Source organism: Eurosta solidaginis, chromosome 1 (assembly GCF_040869045.1).
Source record: "Eurosta solidaginis isolate ZX-2024a chromosome 1, ASM4086904v1, whole genome shotgun sequence".
Taxonomy (NCBI): domain Eukaryota; kingdom Metazoa; phylum Arthropoda; class Insecta; order Diptera; family Tephritidae; genus Eurosta; species Eurosta solidaginis.
In genome coordinates, this window is record NC_090319.1 from 186,037,652 (window position 1) to 186,046,609 (window position 8,958).

The 8,958-nt window shown below is 40.4% G+C and overlaps 1 long non-coding RNA gene across 1 annotated transcript in view; it reads left to right on the plus strand.

Moving 5' to 3' along the window:
* The window catches only part of LOC137240173 (uncharacterized), a 52,480-nt gene extending 45,138 nt beyond the window's left edge, over window positions 1-7,342 (plus strand). Inside the window, exon 3 of the long non-coding RNA XR_010949620.1 lies at window positions 6,654-7,342. This is a non-coding gene — a long non-coding RNA (uncharacterized lncRNA). The remainder of the gene's footprint in view (window positions 1-6,653) is intronic.
* The last annotated feature ends 1,616 nt before the right edge of the window (window positions 7,343-8,958 follow it).

Consider the following 8,958-nt stretch of genomic DNA (forward strand, 5'->3'; position numbering starts at 1 on the left):
GTTTCTGTACGGACATAGAGTGCTCCAGCGAAACAGCACGGTTGAGAAAAGTCCTAACAAGGGGAAATATACTCCAGGGACTAATAAAGAAAGAGAACGGGGAATGGTAACGTATTAGTGAGGAATCCCCTCAGGTGCTGCTCGATACACATTTCCTATCGGGAGATGGTTTAGAAGAGATAGCAGACAGCACTCACTTTTCGATCACGGAGCGGGTAATGCCGGGCTTGGTGACCGATACCAAGATCGAATGGGCAGTGATAACGTTTTCTAAGTTTAAATCGCTGGGCCTAGATGGTATATTCGCGGACATGCTACAAGTTTCAAGTAGGATGGTCGTGGAATGGCTTAAAATAATATTCGATGGGTGCATAGGACTGAATCATGTGCCGCACTCTTGGAGAGCTGCTCGCGTAGCTTTTCTACCAAAGTCGGGGAAGATCGGTCACGTGTATCCCAAAGATTATAGATCCAGTAGCTTAACATCATTTCTGCTCAAAACATTTGAGAGGCTGACAGATGTGTACATATAGTCCAACGTGGATGAAAAGCTGCTCTCCACAACAAAACGTGCGTATACCAAATGCAAGTCGGTAGATATCGCATTGCATAGGGTGGTAATAAGCATTGAGAAAGCCTTGTAATTAAAGGAATATGCTCTAGGAGTCTTCTTAGATATTGCTGGGGCTTTCAATAATGTTTCTAAATGGGCGATTATGGATGGTCTTAATTACATTAAAGTGGAGAAGAGGGCACTTTATGCATGCACAAGAATGCTGGGGTGTACGTTGAGCTTATCGCCCTCTCTCTCTCATTGGGTTTTTACAGCGATTGTAAGCCCTATTGTATACTATGGAGTTCTTTTTTGGTGGAAAGCCACACAAAAAGCAACCTACCTCTAAAAATTAGAGGGAGTATGCAGACTATCAATGCGTAGCATTACGGGAGCCCTGAAAGCAACCCCGACAGCTGCACTGTATGCCATTCTGCACACTTCACCTGTAGACATGGTAGCAAAGAACATAGCGCTAACAACTGCAACCAGGCTCGGTACCTCAGGGCAGCTTTAGCGCCGACCATACCGCCATAGTAGTATAGCGTCATCAATCCCAAGACGAATATACTACCTGATTCTCTATCTGCGTTTCGGGGACGACCTTAAGACCACAATAGAGGTGGACGGTTAGCGCAAGGGTGCTCAAATGGCGGACGAGGCGATACATGTGTACAAGATGGTTCCAAAGTAGTGGAAGGAGTAGGGTCTGCGGTATACTGTGCTGATCCGGAAATAAACAGATCCTACAGGCTGCCGGATTACTGTATCGTTTTTACAAGCGGAAATATTATCCGTAACCAAAGCAGTAGAAACCCTGGAAGAAAATAGCACCAGCTGCAATCGTCTTAACTTTTATATTGACAGTCAAGCAGCAATTAGGGCATTTCGCAGAGCACAGCATATAAATGCGTGTTAGAGTGAAAGCAGTCCCTGAAGAGAATTGGGACAGGTAGAAGCATACATCTATATTGGATCCCAAGGCATATAGGAATAGATGGGAATGAAAAAGCGGATGAGCTAGCTAAAAAGGGCGCATCCCTTGAAGCTTGCTCTGTAGACGTCCCACTTAGACTGGCGAAATTAAGCGAAGGCGAGAGGTGCACATGATCAACCAAGCAGGAAAGGCGTCTGTTCAAGCGCGGGGCTGTTACATAATATATATTAAAAACAAATTTAGAATTTCGAAATATTGTATAAGATCCGAATGTTGATGTATGTTAAGAGACAATAGTCTCACCTGTACAAATTTATTAATAAACTATATTGAATATTGAATATATTATGTGCAGGTCTTACAACCTTAGACTAACAAAGTTGCTTCTATCATTAAAAATAGAGTACTGTTGACTCATGACGGGTATGCTGACTGGCACTGCCTTCTGGCGTCACGTGCCTTTAAATTAGGCTTGGTCATGGATAGCAGATATAGGTGCAGGCTGGAGGAGGAAACGATCGAGCACGTTCTGTGCTCTTGCCCTGCGCTTGCCAGGCGAAGACTTCCGCTATTAGGTGTGATACAGCTATAAGATCTAGAAGCAGCAAGTGGCTTAAATCCTAGGAAGCTTCTAGTATTTTGCAAGGGAACACAGTTATTTTATAACATAGGTCCTGGTTTTTGATAGAGTTTTTCAGTTTGGTCGTTAAAACAAACATCTGGTAACACTACGGACTTATTCAGTCTATGTGAGGTCCTCATGGACCGGCCAGTTCAACCTAACCTAACCTTTATTCTTAGAAACTTCCATTATTTAAACACACGATTTGTGGAGAGCGGTGTCGCTCACCCCAGGCAGAGATCCGCTATATTTTGGGTAAGGCCAAGATTACAACTTGGTGTGGCCTGGTTCCCAGAGGACTCCGTTAGTGACTGGACTATTTGAGGGGACCCCCAGCCAGACTGACCATCGGCACGGCAACCCATAACACCACCGGTCCGGACCCTTTGAGACCACGTTCAAGAGCCACTCCCATATGCCAGAGCTATTAAGGAGCTAAGGCACTAATGGCACTGATTCTTGAACTTAGCTAGCACTCCCCTAGCGGGGTTTCTGTAGTGACTATTACCAGCCGGCACCCTCAAGGAGGGTTCAGCCCAAGGATTTGAGGGGGTAACGATCAGACTCCAGCTTACTTGGAGATATTAAAGAAAGCTTACGCTGAGACTACGGTTTTCATTGAGAAGAAGGTGAACGAAGGAGAGTTGATGAGTATTTTGATCAAAATGATGCATAATGAGCCAAATAAACCGCTACCATTCTTCGAAACAGCTGGATTGTATAATGGTGTTAAAGTGATGATCTGCACCAATAAGCCATCCTTAGAATGGCTGCAGAGAGTTGCTCAAGACCTTCAAAAACAAGAAGGCGCAAGAATGAATGTATTGGATAGAGCACTGATCCCCACGATACTGAATGCCAAGGTTTGGATTTCCCGAATATAGAAGGCGGAGGACACGCTTAACATGCTGCAGCGTTAAAACCCGAATATACCAACATGGCATTGGAAGATTCTTGATGTATCTAGACCAGTGCTCTGAGCAGGGTATATCAAGGAATGAATGGAGGGCCCTTGACAGGCCATCCTTCTAAGACCATGCATATATCACCTTCAGTGCCCCTCGAAAGGAGAACGAAAAACCTTAAAAAACTAGAGCAACGGACTGGTATAAATTTCAGAAATCTGTAGCAGGAAGACTGTGGCAGCCTTAAGAGGTTAACGCCGTAGAGAAGTTGTAGGAATGCAACAACTTCTTATCAAAAGCGTTGACAACTGCGTACAACAGAGCTTGTAGTCTGAGCAGATTCAAGCGGAAAGCAAAGCACCCAAAGTGGGGTAAAGGCCTGGTTTCCTCGAAAGCGATTCCGCTATATAATGGCCGCTACATAGCGGTAGAGTACGTTGTCAAAGATTCTTCAATATAAAAGTAATAATGTGGAAACTAAGAAGACGGTGAAATTCATCGTCACGTAATATAGCGGCAGAGCATAAAATTCTATGTCCGTCATGACAGAAACTCGTTCATCAACGCCCCCCCCCCCCCCTACTACTCTGAAAGCGGCCAAAATTTTGTCAAACATCTAAAAAATAAACAAATATCCAGACTTGAACTTTATTTTTGAAAATCCATTTACAATTCAAAAGAAGAAAACAAACAAAAAACGGGAAAAAGAACCAACTAAGTCAAATTATCATCGATGGAATCGGCTGGATAAGATCTTCCAGCTTTACAAAAAACAAGCGGTGTCGTCATTCTTTAGCGGCCATAATATAACGGCACCGTTTTTCGAGGAAACCAATCCTTAATCCTAGAGTTATGTAACAACGTCTTCACTCCTAATACGTACCGAGAGGTACCGGGATTGGTGAGTAATACCAAAATTGAATCGGAAAATTAAATTTTTGCCAGGTTCAAATCGGCGGGTCAAGATGGGATATTCCTTGCTAAGCTGCAAAAGGCAGGCGGAACGACTGTAGAATAGTTTGGAATAATCTTTGAGGGTTGCATAAAACTGAACTTTTTTTTACTAGTAAATATAAGGTCCTTATTTATTTCTTTATTTAAGTCAGTGGTATACAAGCCTTTCAGACTAAGAAGTAATATTTAAACATTTATAAATAGTATATGCATAATATTTGTATAAGTCCAGTACAATTAGGAAATATATCTAATTTTTTTTTCCTACATTACAAGTTAAATTCAGTTAATAGTCTGATAATAGGTTCATTCTAAGCATACTTTGTTTTGCAAAGGTCAACTGCAAGCAAATCATTATGACGCAGACATCTTGTTGGAACATTAAGTTTCATGCAACGTAATAAATATGGACAGTCGATAGCACCATTTAAAACATCATGTAGAACTAGTAAACCCAAAATCAATCTTCTATTGGCAAGAGTATGCAAACTAATCAATTTGTACGGAGAAACATAAGATGGAAAGGTAATTCGAACTTAATACGGGACAACGCGAATTTTAAAAACTTTCCGATGCATTCAAGAGGAAGCTAGGATGTAGGTGAGGCCTATCATCCATTGGATATTTACGGCATTTTTCAAACCCATTCTTTACTATGTGGTCCTCCAAAGGACAGTTATACAAAATAGTACGTATACCAAAAACTAGTGGGGATAGACATATTATCAATGATTACACAGTTCAGCGACCAAAAAACTGCATAGGATTTTTTACATTTTCTTACAGATTTTGACCTCCTAAAAACAGAAAAAATATTCAAATTTGTTTCGTACAGGGCCATTTTTGACTATGTGTCATAAATGCCGCGCAGAGGAGAATGCGCCTGCCCGAATAAATTTACCGTTTTAAAATATATTTTGGAGTGGAACATGTCATGGTTTGCCATGATCGAAATTATTGCGCATTAGAATTGAGAAAAGATTTAAGTTGAGCGAATCAGTCAGTGAGTTAAGAAGATAACACGGTGCTAGCAAAACAAAAAGGAAGAACAAATTGTGTTGTGAAAATTGTTATGTGAAATGTGAGCTAGGAAATGAAAATTATGTGGGCTAAAAAATATGTGTGTTAAAAATTGTATTTAGTGTGCTAGACAATTGTAAATGAACTACAGCACTATTAATAAAAATGGTTTTTTTCTGGTCTTTGGCCTTTTTCCCTTATTTGAGTCGTTTTACTTGGTGTTGAAATTAGGCATGCATGAGTGCATGTCTGTGTACACGTAAGTATGCACGAAACATTATGGTCCGTGTCGAGCCGGATCAAGGCCAGTTGAGTGAAAGAAGTTTTTTAGTGCGTAATTCAAACGGCTGCTGGTCAAAAGTGTTTGAGTGTTGAAGTGATCAACAAGTCTAAGCGTATTCAAAGCAAAAATTTGATAAAAATTTATTAATTAAATATCTTGAAATTGAAGTTTTTTGAAAAGTCTAAATTGTAAAAGGTGAGCCTTAATATAGTAAGTAAATAAAGTATCTACATTTCACTGAAAAAATTCGGTAGAATTCAAAAAGATAAATTGGAAAGGTGCGTGTGCGTGGAAAAGAAAAGAGATTATGTAGAAAGGGTATATGTAAAGAGGAAAGCTAATGAAGAATGAATATAAAGAAAGTGTACATAAAAGGAAAATAGTCTTAGTTTGGTAAAATTTTGATTCTGGTGTGCCAATGGAACGTGTGTGCTTTTAGTAAAGAACATGTTGAGTGCTTGAGGAATAAAATAATTACAGGACGAATCTATGTATAATGAATTCGCCTGGAGACAGCATATTATTTTGTGAAGAAAAAAGGGAATTTATATGTTTGTGTGACCATAGGATTGTTCGAGATTCAACTGCAGCGTATTGCGTGTTTTTTTTTTTTCTTCTTGCCATCGCTTTCCTTTTGTTGTGCATTCAGAGAAAAATGTATCATTTGTTTACATAGTAGGTACAAAGTGCCTGCTAAGATTTGACACATATTGTAGTGATGTTGCTTTTGTAGCTTTTCTCGAACAAGTCTTAGGTGGCAATGTGAAAAATGTAGTGAAAGAACATTTTTGTATCATGCAAGAATATTGAAGCATGTACGTTTGGTGTGCTAGACATGGGTGTACAGATATGTACTTAGTTAAATATATATAGATATAATATAGCTATGTAATGTGTGCTTGGTGTGAAAATGGTGCATGATAAAAAAAACGTTAAAAAAAGGGTAGTATGAGATAAATTTGAATGGTGAGATAAGTTGAGCTGTTATTTGGGGGCTTAGATACAAAATATGTTATGCATAAATAAAGGATGAGCTTGGCATGTGTACTGAGTGGGCTAGTGTACCTGCAGGTGTTTAAAGTCTTTCGGCAATAGCATGTTTGAGTGGGTGCTAATATTGGGTGGGCACTGTTAAGGTGGGCTAGAATTTTTCAAACATATATGCAAGCCGGGAGTATTGGCGCAAGCGCTTGAATCAAATGTCAGTGGGCAAGTCAAGATGATTGATTGAGGCATCATTGGGCTTTTGTTTAAATGAAAAATAATAAGCTGTGATAACAAAATTGCACTCTGTGTGCGAGGCTTCACTAGTGTTAATGCTATATTCAAATATATTATTTTGTTTGTTTGTTTCTTTTCTTTATGTTTTTCATATTTAGACATGGCATCTCAAAAGAAGTTGAAGTCCTATGCAGCTACAATCCAACGTGCGCTAGAGTTTGTTAATGACACTGATTTTACTCAAGTGTCAGTGGGCGAGATCAAGGTGCGACTTACCTCACTACGGCTAGCATGGCAGGCATATAATGAAGAGTATGCAGCTGTTATTGAGGATGTGGATGAGGAGGCGCTAGACCACTTCTGTAAGCAGAATATGGTAGTTGTGGAAACGATGTATTTTGAAGCGCATGCTAAAATGCAAACGGAGCAAGATGAGGGGCTAGACAAAAATTTGCAAGCAATTAACGTGCAGGTGCAAATGCCTGTCCAACAAAACGACATTAAAAATACAAGGGGCGAGTTTGATGGGACATTAGTCAAACGGACAGGTTTTCGCGATCGGCTCCGGTCGGCTGTGCATGATAATGACAAGATAGACCCGTCATTTAAATTTTTGTACCTGACTAATTCACTGGTTGGTAGAGCAAAATTAACGTTTGGTCAATGGCAAATTTCGGGTAATAATTATATTCAAGCCTGGGAACGGCTGAATCAGATGTATGACCAAATCTACTTGATAGGACGCGAGCATCTAAGAAATTGTATTCGGCTGCCGGAACTCAAGGGGCAGATAAAGGAGAACGACTTGCGGCGCATGTCTAATGTGACCCATGAGGTGCGTCGTCAACTCCAGGCACAGGGGCTCCCAGTAGAGCACTGGAATTTTTTTATGGTACACATGTTGCATGAACGTCTGGATAATGAGGCAGCCAGACAATGGGAGCTCGAAAAGAAGAGTGATACGCCAAAAGTTGATGAAATGCTATCATTCTTGGACAAGCAGGCATTGGCGCTAGCAAACTCTTCAGACAATCGCAGGAGAATTGAATCGGCAGTGGTAGTTCCAGCTTCAAGTACGAAAACGAAGAATAATGGTGCAGATGAAAGAGGGGCTAGAGCTAGCGCATCAACATCGGGCGCAAAGAATAGGATACTAATATATGAGGTGTGCAATGAAAATCACATGCTATACCATTGCCCAGAATTCATGGCACTTAACTTGAGGGCCAGGAAATATTTTATTGAAAGAAGAAATCTCTGCCCAAGCTGTTTCAAAAAGGGCCATGGTGCTAACAATTGCTACCAGGCAGAGTGTTGGAAGTGCCCTGGTAGGCCCAATCACAACAGCGCATTGTGTCTAAACAGGGAACCAAAAAGGCAGGTAAACAATATTCAGCGCTATGCATCCAAGCCGAAACAAAAATTGGATTGACAATTAACTGGGGCGAGAAAGCGTACAATTAAATCGCAAAAAGAGGGCAAGAGAGCGCAAGATAATGTGAGCGGTCGAGATGGTGCGGAGCTGGGGCCAAGCGAGAAAAATCTTAAAATAGAAAAAGAAAATAAAAATGCAGTAGTCAATAATACTATGAATAGAAATAAAATTGATTTGTCTTGTGAACAGTATTTGATGAATTTCAATAGAGGAAAAGAAGAAGGAAGGGCATTGTTGCCAACAGCAATAGTGCTGGTCGTGCATTACTGGATACTGGGGCGCAGATAAATTTTATTACCTTTGCATTACAGCAGAGGTATGGCATACACACGAAACCAATTATACTATATATATATTGAGGCAGAGCCGTTCCAAGTGAACAAGAAGGCTATAGTGTTGATTAGGCCTTGGTATCCATCAAGAGACCAAATCGATGCAGAGTTTTGGTTTTTACCTAAAGAGAGCCAGTGGTGTCCCTTACTCCCTCCACTGGGTTTAGAGTTGGGTCCTATGCATGACTCGTTGGACATTAGGTTAGCTGATCCAGAATACTGGGAATCAAGAAGCACTCATATGTTGCTGGGGGCTAGTTTTGTTGCGGGAATCGTTACCAAGATAGTTCGTAATGGTATAAATGGAATAGCATTGATGGATACAATGTTGGGCATAGTCGTTTTCGGTGAATATGCACAAAGCCTTGATGATGAGACCGGTGAGCTAGTATCAGCAGTAAATTACAAAGATAATAGAGAGCTAGACACATTATTAACAAAGTTTTGGGAGATGGATCAGATTAATGAGAATTCAATGCAAACAGAAACCATACCCCTAAAGGATGTCACAGAGATTGGCAGTTCCAAAGAAATTGCACTCCGCAGATTTCTATATTTAGAAAGGCGTTTAGAAAAGGAGCCAGAGATTAGAGCGAAATATGTTGAATTTATGAGAGAATATGAGGAGTTAGGGCACATGAAAATGGTTGGTAAGCATGTAGGGTAAAATGAGTTGACATAATACATCCCGCATCA